At 39.0% G+C, this 15,857-nt stretch overlaps 1 long non-coding RNA gene across 1 annotated transcript; it reads left to right on the top strand.

Annotated features, from left to right (window-relative positions):
- Positions 1–12,765: 12,765 nt before the first annotated feature.
- Positions 12,766–15,080, top strand: LOC117465218 (uncharacterized). Its single transcript, XR_004554154.1, has 3 exons — positions 12,766–12,911; positions 13,993–14,288; positions 14,538–15,080. It is a non-coding gene; the product is annotated as an uncharacterized lncRNA (long non-coding RNA).
- Positions 15,081–15,857: the final 777 nt, after the last annotated feature.

Here is a 15,857-nt window from a genome sequence, read left to right on the forward strand (position 1 = left end):
TCCTGTTTTCATTTGTGCCGGTGTAGTCGAGACGGCTGCGAGGAAAGGTCAGCTCTAAATTGGGAGTAGGGGGGAAACAGATCTTTCAGGGTTTAAGTATCAAATCTCAAAAGTCACTTTAACAGCCCAGAGGAGAGTGAGAGAGATGCTCTTGTCAACACTATGAAACACTGATGACCCCTGCGACGTTCTGTTCTTTACGTCAAGTACATTTGACATCTCAGCTGTTTTCCTCTCAAGGACGTACACCTCCCTCTGGATTGTTGCTGTCGCTTTCATTGACTGCTTTGCCACATAAGTATGTGTATGTATGTATCTCTATGTCCCTTAAGCTCAATTACCCCGCTAATGTACACATCAGGGTTAGATGCATCACAACAAGCTGTTGACTATTATTATATTGATAATGATGAATAATTAATATATCTTATATTGTCATTATTTCTAATGCAGATTTCCATGTAATTGACACAATAACTAAATGGGCAGCTTTGGTTTATACTGATTGTAATTGACTGTTTTAAAATACAATGCAACTGTTCTACACCCTTTTCAATTACTGTACAAATTAAGTGACTGCGCTGATAAACATTAAAATACACTATAATACAGTAAAGGACCTACTGAATTTAAAATATGGATAATTGTGCAAATAAGGATCAGGCTTTAGCCTAAAATGGTAATGTCTTGTTTACAAACAGGACATATTGTCTTCAGTGAATGTAATGTCAAGTTAAGTGTCTGTTTCTTATTGACTTAATATGTGTTCTTGTTGGAGCTGCTGTGATGCAAGAAAAATGTCAGACTTGATATTCAATCGTAGAACACAAAATACTTTGGTGGTGGTTTCAGTTCATTCAAATGGTTAACAGGCCTGAAAATAAACATGCCACACTTTTGAAGGAGTACTTGTTTACTAATAGGCTTTTATAAGAAGGATGTTGTCTCAATTTAGATTCTATTGCATGCAAGCGTGTTTTTCTGAGATGTAATTAACATACTGTGAGTCCCCGCATGTTGAAAACGATATTTTTGCAGAAAAAGCAGATGGGGAAAACATGCAGAGAGGTGAGGGCACCTATTCATTTATCTTCTATTTATGTTCCTCCATTTAATAGAATTCTGTTACTATAGTCGTGTGGCCCTATGATATAAATCTTGCCTCTCAATCAGTCAAGATAGCCAAAAGACGGATCCGGCAGCAGATGTACGAGAAGGGCGGGCAGGGGGCAAGACGGGGGCAAGATTTATGTGTGCAAGGAAAAACATGACCCTGGGTCTCTGCTGCCTGTCAGCAGAGCATCTTTTCCATTACCTTGGCGATTCATAAGCACCATATTTCAGTCAGGGGTCCTTGAACAAATTCAGGACTGACACAAAAACCCAAACGATTCCACTACACTCCACTGTGTTTTTCATGAAATGCGGCAATTAAGTTTGTTTTCATTCATCATTTAACAAGATGTGTGTTTTTGTCATTGGTTCTTGTAAGTGGGCAATTGTATTTTAAACAAGTATGCCAAAAAGCCACATTATCCACGCTCATGAATGGCTTTCAATTTTGCCCACCGTGTTTATTGAACAGTGTTCTTCCAGCACTATGTTAAGTACATATAAGTCATCTTACTGAATCACACTGCAAACGTATTAAGAAGTTTGAAATTGCATCCAGAACAATGGGATCAAAGACTTCCAACCAAGACAGATTTTCAACACCCTCCTCCATGAAAGAGTACAGGTTATTTTGAAAGTAAAGTTGATGTGTTTTGGCAGGTTTGTTTAGCTTTTCCAGATGAATGGCGTGCAGGCCTCCAGAACTTATTTCTGAGAGGTACAGTAGGTACTTATTCTATTAGGTTGTTTGGGTTGTTCCGTAACCTGTAGTGTGTTATATAGGTTTCTGTGCATGTAAATGGTCTCCAAAGGCTAAAATCCCGCCAAGGCTGACAAAGTTTCTCTCCCACACACTACCAGAAATGCCTCTATTGGACTCCTTTGTTAACTGTTGAAACATAGTGACATCACTATAGACTCTGATAGCCTAATGGGGGGGGGGGGGGGGTCTGCACTTCCAGAGCAGACTGGGCTCTGGTTTCAGACAGAGGGTGAAAAGAGGTGCTGCAGCACAGGCAGTATGAGAAAAATAAAGCACTTAGCATTAAAGCATGGAAACATGTCACCGTAGAAGCACAAACAAAAGCAGCTCTACAAAGTATTGCATTTAAGAGGTAAAAAACCTCATGTTGTCATGACTGAATGTTCATAATGGTTTTTCCAAAAAAGTATGCCCTTGGTTCTTCTTTGTTGGACAACAACGCAGAAATGGAACATTATCCACTCGAGTTAATGGCTTTCAAAATTGCTGACCTTGTTCATTTAAAGCATGTACTGTTAAGAAAGAGATATTTCTATGCGATGTAAATGTGTATCAGACAGAAAACAATATGAATGAATGATGTACTATGAAACTTTTTATCAGCAAGGAATAGTTCAAATTGTTTATAAGAAGTATACTCCATAACAGCACAAAACGAGGACGTGGCAAACACAATATAACATCGTTGGATGCCTGTGAATGCTTTGTATTTCTCTGTTGCAGACATTGCTGCAGAGAGTGAGGACATGATTCTTAGACCTTCAGAAATTAAGCCTCTACACTGTAGATAAACATGTTTTTCTTCTTTGCTGTTGCCATTTTGTTGTCAAAATAAATGGAGTACCTTTAGTTTATTGTGCCTTAGCCCTTATCACCACATGGCGGCTCTATGCAGACTCTTAGGATTGACTCGGGGCACGGCTTGTTAGCGACTAAGAAACTCGGATGGCTGCAAATTCAATATAATCACTCCACCAACATCCGCCCCCACACATCCCTTTCCACACACATCGATGAGTGCCGGGCATCCAATCCGGTCTCAGTGTTCTTCAATAAAGTCCCTCTGACAAACATGATGGAGAGCCACTCTGCTTCAGAGCGGGATACTCAGAAAACGACTTGATGATAAAATATTGCTATCCTGGCAGTTGACTTGCCAATCCAAATTAAAAAAAGTTGGAGTGGCCACGTTTATGCTGTACCCTTCACTGCAGCTATATTTCATGCTTTTACACCTGATGCACACCCACATACATGCACACTTCCCAACCTACCCTTTTTCTCTCTCTAAGGGCCACAAAGCCTAATAACATAGTGAGTAAGGCCTTTCATCTCTGGAGATTGATGTTTCATCCCATCCCAAAAACTTGGAAAATCGTTCATTATGTAGACACCATCGCCATATGAGACGAATATGAGATATAGTGGGCCACAGCACTTGACAGAGTGGGGTCCTCCCGAGTCTGTAACGAAAAAAACTTGAAGATGGTGGTTGGGGTAGTGTGAAAGGGGAACACCACTGACATTTAGATCCAAATATATTATTTCCAAGGCCAAGGATCAATTAAAGTGTTAGAACACAGGCTATTCTATTGCCAATCCAGAAACCAGAAGTCTCAAACTTTTGATGTCTTCATTATTTTTGCTTGGAGCTGCTTCATAGACAATGAATGGGAGAGAGATTTTGTGTACCTAAAAAAGATTTTTATTTTAGTGTTCACAGTTGTGAAACTGAAAATGTACCCATATACTCTGCACTTGGTGCTCTCAGCGTCGTGTAACATATTGTTCTAATTCATTGTGTATGGAGCCGTTCCAGAATTCATAATTGATGACTGGCGTTTGAGGTGCAGTATTACCGTTTTGTTGCAACAGTAAATTAACATTAACAATTTTTTTTAAATAAATCAATTGTTTATGCTTTCAAACAAGTAATCTGTCACTGAGTAAATACATCAAGCTTCTGGTTGCTTAAGTGCTGGAGGAAATGTTTCAAATTTAGAGCCTCCATCTTTTCATAAGAGGTTTTTAATATTTGGTTATCCAAAAGTACTCCAACAAGAAGCTTCTTAGAATCTAACGCTGTAACTTCTTTAATAGCAGTAACTAACAATGTAATGTAACAAGACACATTTTTAGGGGATGTAACCCAACACTAATGGTATCATCACCCATTTTGAAAGTCTAGCTGAAGGTAAAATCTGCCCGTTTATTTTATTTTTAATAAAATGTGATCAAGGTCCCCATGATTTTCAATTGCATTCGATCGTGATACAACTGTAAGAAGTAGGTAAGGCAGTCAGTCAGTAAACAAGTAAGCAGGCCAGTCAGTAAGTGAGACAAATAATCCTAAATAATTATCCTTTTGAGACACCCTGAAGGGAAAACTTAAAGTGAACTTGATTGTTTAGTCATTGCTGGCTCAGCTAGATAATCTATAAACCTTTAGGGAGAGAAAAGTGTCAGAGAGCGAGAGAAGAAAAATGGTTGCTATCCAAGTAATTGCAACCTGCAAAGTGTCCCCTTTGTGAGAGTCGACATGGGGACGTGTTACGTTTTTCAATATACTGTAGTACTGCAGATGTCTTTCTAAAGTCAGCCAGCCATTACACTTAATCATATATAAGAACTAAAAAAAGATTCAGAGGCAGAACAAAAATGCCTGAGCTGAGATTTGACACAGCAGAAGGGAACATAAAGAAACTAGTAGGGGTTGAGGTCAATGAGAATTTCATCCAAATGACTTATAGAATGGACTACTGAACCATTCTGCTCTGTCCAACACATTTAAAGCACCATTGATGAGGTTTAGTGGTGTTTTATTGTGTGATTTGGAGCCGTGAGGGCACGCCGGGTTAAGGGAGGAGAGCTATGACTTCTCACTGATGTTTTATATCCAATTATCTTCATGCTGAGTGGAGGGAGGAATGGCAAACACGGGCTAAATGGTGCGTTTCATGTGGTCAACCTCACTTCTAACCTCAGGCTGTGATATTCAGCTGAGCATGTGCTTCCTACTCGGGCTGTTACTGACTTGTATTAGCTGATGCACAAGGACAAGAACCCGACGCAGACTTATTTGAAAAACCAATGTCAAAATGCAAGCTTTACCGCTGCTAATTAGCAATCTTAGTTACAGAATCAATGCAATTTTATTTTATAGAACAGCCCAAAGTTAATTCAGGTTATTATGAAACTACGAGTCAAGAAGTTATGAGCAAGACCTCATTTAAGAATGGGGAACATATTTAGGGTTTGCAATAGTTGGACACAAAAATAAATAAATAAATGGATGGATAACGCCCATACTGAGCAAAGACTGTAATTTATTTGCCACAACTTCCTATCTGTCAAAAACTAGTAATTAGAAAATCGTCGAGGAAAAACGCCTCGTAGTTCTAAAATATCTTCATGCAGATGGCGCCATTAAGTATTTTGTAATGACAAATAAAGAGTCCATATGTTACTAATTTGTGTTAATATAAAAGTGTTACCGAATTGATGTTGCTATAATGTAATTATCTATACATTATCCTGGCTTCCTGGCTGACATAACAATCTAACACAGCTCTTTTTTTAACTGTATGCTTCACCTGATGTGAAATATCGTGATTACCTGTCATATCCCAACAAATGCCTAGGAGGTTGTATTTAACATCTGTGTTGCAGCAGAATTAATAGAGACGGTGTGGCATTATAGCTGGATTTATGAGCGCCTCTTCCCCTCAGGGATGATCAAGGTCACATCTGCATGTTGACAGCCATTCAACATCGGCTCTGTTCAGATGCAATACAGAATATATGTGTGTATGGATACCATGTAACTAGAGATGTCCCGATCCGATCACGTGATCGGGGATCGGGAGAAAAAAATCGGGGATTGGGATTTTTTTTTTTTATAAAATATTTTTATTTTATTTAATGTTACAAAACAAAAATTACCAGGTTCACGTCTTAAAGTCATCCTGAGGACTTAGTTTTGGTTTAAAATTACACAACATCATGTATGTGTTGCTTTCTTTGGGCTTGTTTTCAGACCTGGTTGCTTATTTCTCTGAAATCTGGCAACAGAGTGGGCGCAGTGTCTAATAGTAGCAGTAAGCTAACGAGAGGCTACGTTCAGCTGGTGACTCGGGAGTCGGGACAGAGATTCCGCGTGGTGGAAAGAACAGAGCTACGTTCAACACGACCAATCTAATACGCTACCTGAGAAACAAACACCAACAACAACACGGCGAGTACACAGCGGCCACTCAGGCAACGGCACTGAAACAACCAACACTTTCAGAGACTTTTAAAAGGAAAGAGAAACTGCCCCAGAACAGTAAAAAGGCCAACACAATAACAGCCAAGATAGCTTAATTCATCGCGTTGGATGACCAGCCGTTATCTGTTGCCTTTTTTTTCTCTTAATGCATTGCATAAAGATCGGATCGGGAAAAATCGGTATCGGCAGATTGTCAAAATCAAATGATCGGAATCGGATCGGGAGCAAAAAAAGGTGATCGGGACATCCCTACATGTAACCTATGTTTGTTAACAAAAAATACATAGTTAAGGTGCAATTGGAGCAAACAAGATATGACTTGGTGTGGTATATGGATAGTATAAGAGCACAGGAAGAGATTAATGTTACAGCAGAGACATGGAAAAGGTAAAATAAAGGAAAGAAGGATAAAAGTTAACATTTTCAGATGGAGAATAGTACTCCTTGGTGGATGAAAAACATACACGCTAGAGACTAGTCCTCCAAAGGCCCAATTCCTAACACGAAAAGTTAATAGCTGTGAATTTCCCCTCCGTTTAATTTGTCCATGATTTTCAGTTTAACCTGTTAAGCCCCAAGAAAACACGAGGAATAGCGGCGGAATTAGACCAATTACATTCCCATGCAAAAAAGGCAATAACCTGAGAAAATTACAATTTTAAATTAAGTTGAGCTTTTGAAGTAGCACAGGAGTTATGGTGGCTCTCTGTTGAGTCGTTTCTAGCATGACAATAAACTTACTAGGTTCACTTGAGACACAGCACTCAGCTATGGCAAATCACATTTAATTGCTTTGTATTGCAAAGAGTGTCATATTATGTGAAAGTATATAAATGCCATCGTGTGTCATCGTATAGAAAGGGTAAAAGTCACTGAACAAAACATTGGAGGGAAAAATAAAGATTTCAAATGTATTATGTTGAACCAACTACTCATTTCACAAGACATTTAACCCCAACACCTTTTTTATTATGGCTTTATATTGAAGGCATCGCTGCTCTGCTTACCCTTAATAACTGTAGCATTTCAAAAGCCTCACCATACACCACAATAATAGAAGTTTGTAATGGTTTTTAAAAGACAAATGATAGGTGAGTCAGATCAGAAAACGATTCTCCTGTATGTGTCATTCTAGAGTGACGTACAAGGTTGCATAATTTGGAGGACTAGTCAAATCCACCTGTAGAAGTCTACGTTTCTCTAGAGCAGGGGTCTGCAACCTTTTTGACCAAAAGAGCCATTTTGCTCCTTTTTCCAAAACATTTTTTTGTCTGGAGCCGCAAAACATATTTCATAGTTTTTTATTGTTATATCAGACAAAAACTACAGTTTTTTTGCATTTATTAGGCTATTTATTACATGATATAAAACTGTTAACCTCTAATAAGAAACAAAGAACTCTTATAAGGAGAATTAAAAAATAATACACAGGCCTACTTTAAAATAAATTAAACACAGCACTTGGGGTCCTCTACACATTTGAAGGGAAACAAATATATTATTAAAATGGGCCCACTTTGAAAAAAAATATGCCTCTTCCTTCAGACTTTCTTACAGAGTCCCTCCTCCAACACACACGAACGCGCACATGACCAATGAGGGCACGAGATAAGTTTGTGCACAGATGGAAGGCTGACAGGCAGGTAGGCCATCCAGTTATTTTAGCCGGGCCAGCTCAGATGATTGGTCGTGCTTTTTACAGCGCTACGGCTTCCAGAGATTACTTTTTGTATGTATTTATTGTCAAAGCATTTAATATATTCATTGCTATCGGGACGTTAAGAGCATTCCATGGAATATAACAAAAAGTGTTTTCTGAAATAAATTACATACCCCATTGAATTATGACTGAAGATCGTCAGCTGGCTTCCTCTCCCGTGTTGTTCCTCGATACGTAAAGGCTGCACCACCGTTGACAACTTCTCTCTACATATCAGACATACCGGTAAACCAGCATCGATTGCTGTGAAAGCAGACAACTCTGTCCACGCAGAAGTAAATCCTGTGTTCCTCCGGTACTTTTCTTTGATTTATCCATAGTTCGCTCATCGGGCCGGGGGTCAGGTTATTCGCCTCCAAGAAAAGGCGCTCGCGCGGGACCGGAGCAGGATGTGACGCATATTTTAGTTGACCTAATTAAAACCGTTTTGTTTTTTATTTATGTGTCACAGTATCACCTCAAAATACAAGATACGAAACATTTTCAACAATGCAACAAAATATAAATAGTCCTACAAATACTTTTATTTTATTTCCTTCTTATTTTTGTCTAAGCTCAAGGGAGCCAGAGCAGAGGGTTTAAAGGGCCGCATGCGGCCCGTGGGCCGCGGGTTGCCGACCCCTGCTCTAGAGGAAAGTTATAATTGTCACTAGTAACACCCTGCTGTGATTGAAGAAGTCAGAGCTTTACATAGTCTGCATCCACATAAGATCCACACCGATATTAACTTTATATGTTACATTATACTACATTTAAATTACATTTGGCAAAGTTTTGTCTGAACCGTCTTACAGTGCAATAGGTGATCACATTACAAAGCCAGATGTCTAGAAAGTTTCTCACTAACAAACCACAATGCAGGCATTAAACTGTTACTGTGCTGATTTTTAAAAGTGTCTTGAAATCTAGGAAAAAATCAATCCAAAAAGATTTACTAATTTGCGGTGCAAATGATCTCAATCATTTGTAACCTTTAAAGGTCTCTGTGGTGCATAATCAGCAGTGCTTATGTCCTTTCAGCATTTTCTGATCTGGTTACATCGCAAAAGGGTCCTCTAGGAACTCTAAAGTTTAAGGTGAAATGAAACATACAATTGGGTAAAAAATCTGTAGTTACTAATCTGGTGAGGTACAGTAAAGACTTTCTTTTCTTTTTAAACAATGGATTTTTAGTATAAAGCTAATTGTATTATGAGGCAGGAGATTTAAAGTTAAAGGGTGCATGTTTGGATGACTGGAAAGCAAGACACGTAGCAACATTGACCATCTAGCGGGGAGAAAATCTAAATGGGCCAGTTATAAACTGCAGCGAAAGTTGACACAGGTGAGCAGGATGTAAGAGTCAGGTGACTTGAACAGGTAAAAAGGTCTGATGGCACCAAGTGGATGGATGCAGAATGGCAATAGAGGGTGGCGGAATCGAGCGGCAAATTGGTGAAAGCAGGTCGAAGCAAACCACCAGTACAGCAGAAAGATACACGTATAGGTCCTCCTGTGTGCATCACTGTTCACTAAGCATAACAGCAAAGCAGAATGCAAATTAAATTGTGAAACATTGACAGTAAACTACAGATGAAAACCAGTCACACTTCTGTTTTTGAAGGACTGCAAACCAAGGCAAGGTCTACCGTTGCAGCGTTCATTGTAAATCGGATGAAGGTGACATGTGCACCATCAGCCAAAATAATACACTGCCAAGGGTAGCATATTGTTCCTTCATGTACTTATTTAACATCACAGCTCATCATATACTTCCTCAGCAGGCTGTTGACGTACCCTCTCCTACAGCCCTGAAGAGTAGAGACAGTAAGAGTGGCTGTGTACAAAAGCAGCTGACAGAATGCATCCTGGGAGTGTGGTGGCTGTGTGGGTTTGTGCTCTGATGAGACTGACTGCTTGTCTTGTTTCTGCCAGATATTGAAAGATTGTGCCTGCTTGGGTAATAAAGCAATTGAACAGACAAAAGGGAAAAAGGGAGGAAATGAAAGTGCAAATGCCATATGATGTCCTGCTGTCACAAGCAGCTGACTGTACACCAAGTGGATTCACATGGGCTACAGTTGACTCTCCATACAATCTCAATACCATTACACATTGTTACCATTTAACAGCCTTGTGAAATAACAGTCAAACAATGCTTCTGATTACCAATTTTCTTTTGGCTGATGTAAGCAACACATTCCCCCAATATATAAGAGTTAAAGTGGCAATAGACAACCTATTTACTTGAAGCCATCATTATAAAGTAGATGCTGATTGTACAGTGTAATAGCTACTACAGAACAATGACACCATCAGAGTTCAGATTGGTTTCCTATGGGCCTTGCTTTCACTGTGCAATTCTGTCTGCCTAAGAGTTGCATTCTCCGGGAAATAAAAGGTGTCTCGATTTGAGGCACACCAAAGAAGATGATAACAACTAGAGGAAAGTTAACTGTGGAATCACCACAGATCCTGCTGGTAGTGAATACAAAGAAGGGTGAAGAAAGGAGGAAAATCCGTGGCCATCTTGGATACATTTCCCAGAAACAGAACTGTAACATGCATGTTGACACTCTGCACATGGCCATCATCAGGAAATGGATTTGGATTGTTGCCAAATTCCAAATTCAGCTTAAATGTATTGTGATGAACACTTGTAGAAAGCAGTGTTTTTTGTTGCTTTGTTAGCTCTGTAACTCCATCTGTACACAATACTGTATAGTTACAATTACAAAGTGTAGTTGTTTCATTGCCAAACTCAAGAAAATATCATTTGGTACGTGTCATGCACTGTCCACCCCTTTCTTTGTTCTTGACAAGAAACCCATCAGTGTCTTGCCTAAAGACACTTCACATCTGCTTCAACCCTGGCTGTCCATGTGAATTATTGTCTCCTTGAACACTCCATAGAATACAGTGGATTTATTTTCAGACGTGTGATTTCTGGTGAGAAATCCTATGTAAGGAGTAGCTGTCTAAAGAGCTGTGAGTTCACCTTGATTGAATGTTTCAGCCCATTGTTTTTTTTTGGCCCACAAATGTACTGTTTTTGTTTACACTCACCATTTAAATCAACCTCGTTTACAGCAAGAGCAGAAGCTGTTCTTTAAAAATGCACTGTAAACTGTCTGTTAAGCTACAAACAGCAAACAGACAGACTCGGTGACAAGCTGGTGAAGAAAGTTGAAGAAGTAGCACCAAGTAGATATAATTCCAAAAAGTTGGTGGAGGCCAAAACAGAGCGAATAGGAGAGTGAATATTGGAACTGAAGATGAAAATTGGCCTTTATCGCTAAATCTGGCACAGTTACACGATAGTCTCAAGTGCTTATTGAATTGATGTCCATTTTCCCTTTCTTTAATAAATAATTACTACATTTTACTCAAGACTATTTCTGCTACAGTACCACTTATCTCAATGACAGTCAAAGCAGAATGGAAGGTAGCCATTTAGTATATTTGTATTAGTACTTTTTGCAATTAAGTGCAACAAATGAATGTCCTTGGACCTTTCCATCATAAAATAATTCACAATGAGAGAGAACACTTCAGATATTACTTATTGTTGCCAGTAACACACACACACACACACACACACACACACACACACACACACACACACACACACACACACACACACACACACACACACACACACACACACACACACACACACACACACACACACACACACACACACACACACACACACACACACACACACACACACACACACACACACACACACACACACATCTTCCTATTCACCAAATCTGATGCATTGTTAAGACAGCATGTATTAATTACTGTGCATTTGATGTGGCTTCATTCATAGATGATAAACTGTTCAGTAAGTAATTTTGTTTCTAAATGGAATGCAACACTTTGAATACATTCCAATTGTGTGTGCTTTAATTGCTTCCATAAATTGCTTTTTTCCTAGATTGATCCTTGTTCATCATGAAATGAAATGTGCTGTCTAATCAATTGATTATCCTGTGTAATTATTTATTAAAGCTTGATTGCATTTCCTGAGCAAGACTGAAGGAACACACGTATTAACATAGTCTGTGACGCATTTGAGAATAAATAGTTGTAGGCTATTAAAATACAATGATACCGTGTGTGGAGATTCATTAATTGAAGTTATGCAAATTAAATATTGACATTTTACTTCACAAACCAGTTCTGTCTGTGTATCCATCTTTATGTAAATCAACATAATACTATTAATCACACAAATGTAAAAAATATTCATACACAGATTTAAATATTTTGATTTAAAAATGAAAACTGTATATTTTAAGTGTTTATGAAATGATCATAATTTAAATAATAATTATCATAAATGTACAATTCATGCATGGGTGTCTCACCAGCACATCCCCCCCTAGCTGAAACGCCTAAAATGTACTCGTTTGTTTACTTCCATAACATACATGACACAACAATTTGAAACTTGCACTTCCTTTGGCTAACGCTGCAACACATTGTAGATGATAGGCTAAGAGGCGGGACATCTCTTAGCAGTTGACCAATCACAACAGAGATGGCAAGCTAACAAATCAGAGCAGACTGGGCTCTGGTTTCAGACAGAGGGTGAAAAGAGGTACTGCAGCACAGGCAGTATGAGAAAAAGCAAGACCTTTTCGAACATTAAAGCATGTAAACATGTCACAGTAGAGGCACAACACACAAATTAGCATGATAGGGCCCCTTTAAGATATATGATAATGTAAATACTAAAAGTAAACCTTTGAAAAATAATGGGAGAATCTGGAATTGTAAACATATTGAATTGTATGTAGGTGGGGCCTCTTAGTCACCTTTAAAGGGACATGGCTTGTTTATGTAATTACAATCCTTCTGGGCAGGGCGCTAGAACCAGTTCTACCTGAAAACACACCTGTCCTGCTCAGGTGATCTGAGGCTGACACCCTGTTCACCATACACAGCCTGTGAGTCTCTGTTAGGGTTAAGGTGTTCAGTGCTCTGCTCTAACAAAAGTCTGCTCTACAAAAAAGAAAAGATTCGACCCGACAGAGAGGCGACTCTGAAAGCAAAAGGTAAGGCTTGTTTTCTCTACTCTTAATGGCCGTCTCTCACTTCCTTTCCAAGTCGCTTTCATGGCCGAGGAGGCTGATGGAATTTCATTACTAATGATGGAAAACCAATGGAGTTTTGAAAGCAGAATGAGATGGAAAGGTGCACTCAAAGCGCCAGTATACCCTCCAGATGCCAGCAATCTAATTTGCTGTCAGTGGTAATAAATGGGGAGCCATCGGATGGCACAGATAAGACGTTATTTCACCATCAGGGTTATCACTTAATATCTGATAATGTCTGTGGGGAGCAATTGTATCCGACAGTTAAAACAGGGGGCCTCAACTCCTGGCCCGATAAATGATCATCAGTGCGGAAGAATTGTTAATCTGTCAAATCAATGTGACTTCACTCAATAAAGTGTTCATAGGGACTTAAGTTTAGGCTGCAGTGTTAATGATTCACTCTTTTGGGAGAGGATTCTAATCTAATGAAAGGGAACAGTTATGCTTTTCATTTGTTCTGCTCTTTATTGCTAAAAAGGACTTTTCATTATGTATATATTGTAAAAGATTCAAGATTTGAAAGAAATCATTTGAAACAACCATTATGGCTAGGTCAAACCTGATAATCTGTGTATCTTTATGTATATAAAGATCATTGTATGTACGTAAAGATACACAGATTCAGTAGGGTGCAGTCTAGTAGAGCTAGAGTGTGTGTTGTTGTATGTTCCTCTACATTTTAAGGAAGTGTTGAATTCAGGAATGTTACCTGCGTAGTTGCCTAGATTCCTAAAAACAAAGTAAGAGGGAGGTGAAAACAAATACACCGCCTAGTAAGTGCAATGAACAAAGCTTGAGTCATACTGTAGCGTTCACTGTTACACTCAGAGCTGCCAAGTCCAAACGAACAGAACATAAATTACAGCATATGACATTTTGGACAGTTGTTGTTGTTGTTGTTATTGTAAACAAAGCCTGTTTTGTGAAGCCTGAGAGTGGGAGTCGACACATTATGCTTCACATTATCCCCTGTGAGAGTTCAGCTGTAGTGAAGCTGTGGCACACGTACGATAATACATCCCTGCCATTGTCTCCACAGCTCTGATCCATCGGTCCTCACGCTATTGTACTCCACTTGCCTTTTGTTGAAAAAAAATAAAACAAGCATCATGGGAACATTTCAAGATGAGGACTTGGATTGGGGTGATAAGAGCGGCGACACGAGGCAGACTCAGCCTCCGAAATACGAGGAGACAGAGACTAAAAGCTCCGGGAGGAAGTGTCCCACGTGCTGCCTGAAGACAAGGAACTGTCTGATGAGTGGAGAGTGCGGCAGATGCCTTCAGATCTCCAGCGTCGTCGCCATGTGTGGCATGTGCCTCCGCATATTCATATGTAAGTGTCAACCTCACATAAAACCTTTTATAACTGCCATGTCATGATCAAAAATATTCTGATGTCCGACAAGCTGATTTGCTGCTGAAATTAATATGAATCTGTGGTACAAGAAACATATAACCCTGACATTTAAAAAGTATAATTTGTCTTTTTATCCATTTTTAAATGTACATTCAATTCTTCCACACTGGAGATAATCTTTACTATTATTCATTATTGTTTTGTCCTTTTTATTTCCAATTACAGGACCTAACCTTGGGCTTCATAACCTGCTTCTCCCGGATCATCATCATCACCACTATCACCCTTTATGAGTGATGCCACATGGTTTTCTTATGATCTGCTAACAGTTGTGTTTTTAATTCTTTATCCACAAGGTATTCATTTCACATGATCACTGTCTGTGTTTAGAACAACTTAGAAAGTCATTATGAAGGAATGAGTGAATGAATGAGTATGTTTGATTGATCATTTCTGATGGATCTATATTTAGTCAAATCAGATGTCTTTATTTATATTTTTAGGTACGAAAATTGCAATAAAATATAAAAACTAATATGATGGATACAAAAGTTATTCTGTTTATGCTACAGTCTCTCTCTCTTACAATATGAGTGAGAGGGTTTTGGTGAGAAAACAGTGACACATCTGAACAAATGCAACACTTTGAATAAAGCTTCCAGTAACAACAAGAACAAAAAGTGTTTAATTTCAATGCCAGTCAATAAAGACCTGCAATTAATTAAAATCCTTTGACGAGCATGATGCAACGACATGACATTCTCTGCTGTCAACGCCCTCGTCGGAGGTCACTTAGAGAAAGTTGCTTGGCACAATAAGCAAGCTACGAAGAATGTATTACAAAAAGAAAATCTGTAATCCACAAGAAAAACACAACATTGCTACCTCTGTACTGTATGTGTCTGTTCTCATTATATACATTGAGGGGAAACTGCATCAAAATCCAGAATGACCCAAATCACAGGAGACATTTGTTCACCCTACATATGAGTGCCAGCAGCGGATCTAAGGTGTCAAGGCTTGTATAGAAGTGTGTGTCTCACAGGCTGTCCGGAGAGACAGTGTGTGGGTGGACAGCAGGGGATAATGCCATTGTGTGGAGACATATTACAGTAAGTGATGGGAAGAGAGTTCTTGTGCCTCGAAACTTGAAAGAAATATGCTGCTCAAATCAGTACAGAGATATTAGAAGCATGCTATGGGATCTGAGTTCCTGTTTAAGAACGAGCACACATATCTTTCATTCCATATCAGATGCAGGGGAAAGACATCTTTGTCTGACCTTAAAGGGGGGGGGGGGGGAGATACATTCCCCAGGATCTCCCTTTGAATTTGAAAAAGGAATTGTTGGGGTGCAACAACATCATTACATACTGTAACTTGATCACATTGGAGGGGAATAGTGTGTGTACTGCCATGTGTAATACTTGTGTATGCTGCTCATGCTCTTTTTGCATATCATGTATTTATGTGTTGCTATGTTTATAAATGTCATGTTCTTATATGTTGTATGTTAGGGACTACGGATGGAAATTAGCTCAAAGC

Source organism: Pseudochaenichthys georgianus, chromosome 19, assembly GCF_902827115.2.
Source record: "Pseudochaenichthys georgianus chromosome 19, fPseGeo1.2, whole genome shotgun sequence".
NCBI classification, from domain to species: domain Eukaryota; kingdom Metazoa; phylum Chordata; class Actinopteri; order Perciformes; family Channichthyidae; genus Pseudochaenichthys; species Pseudochaenichthys georgianus.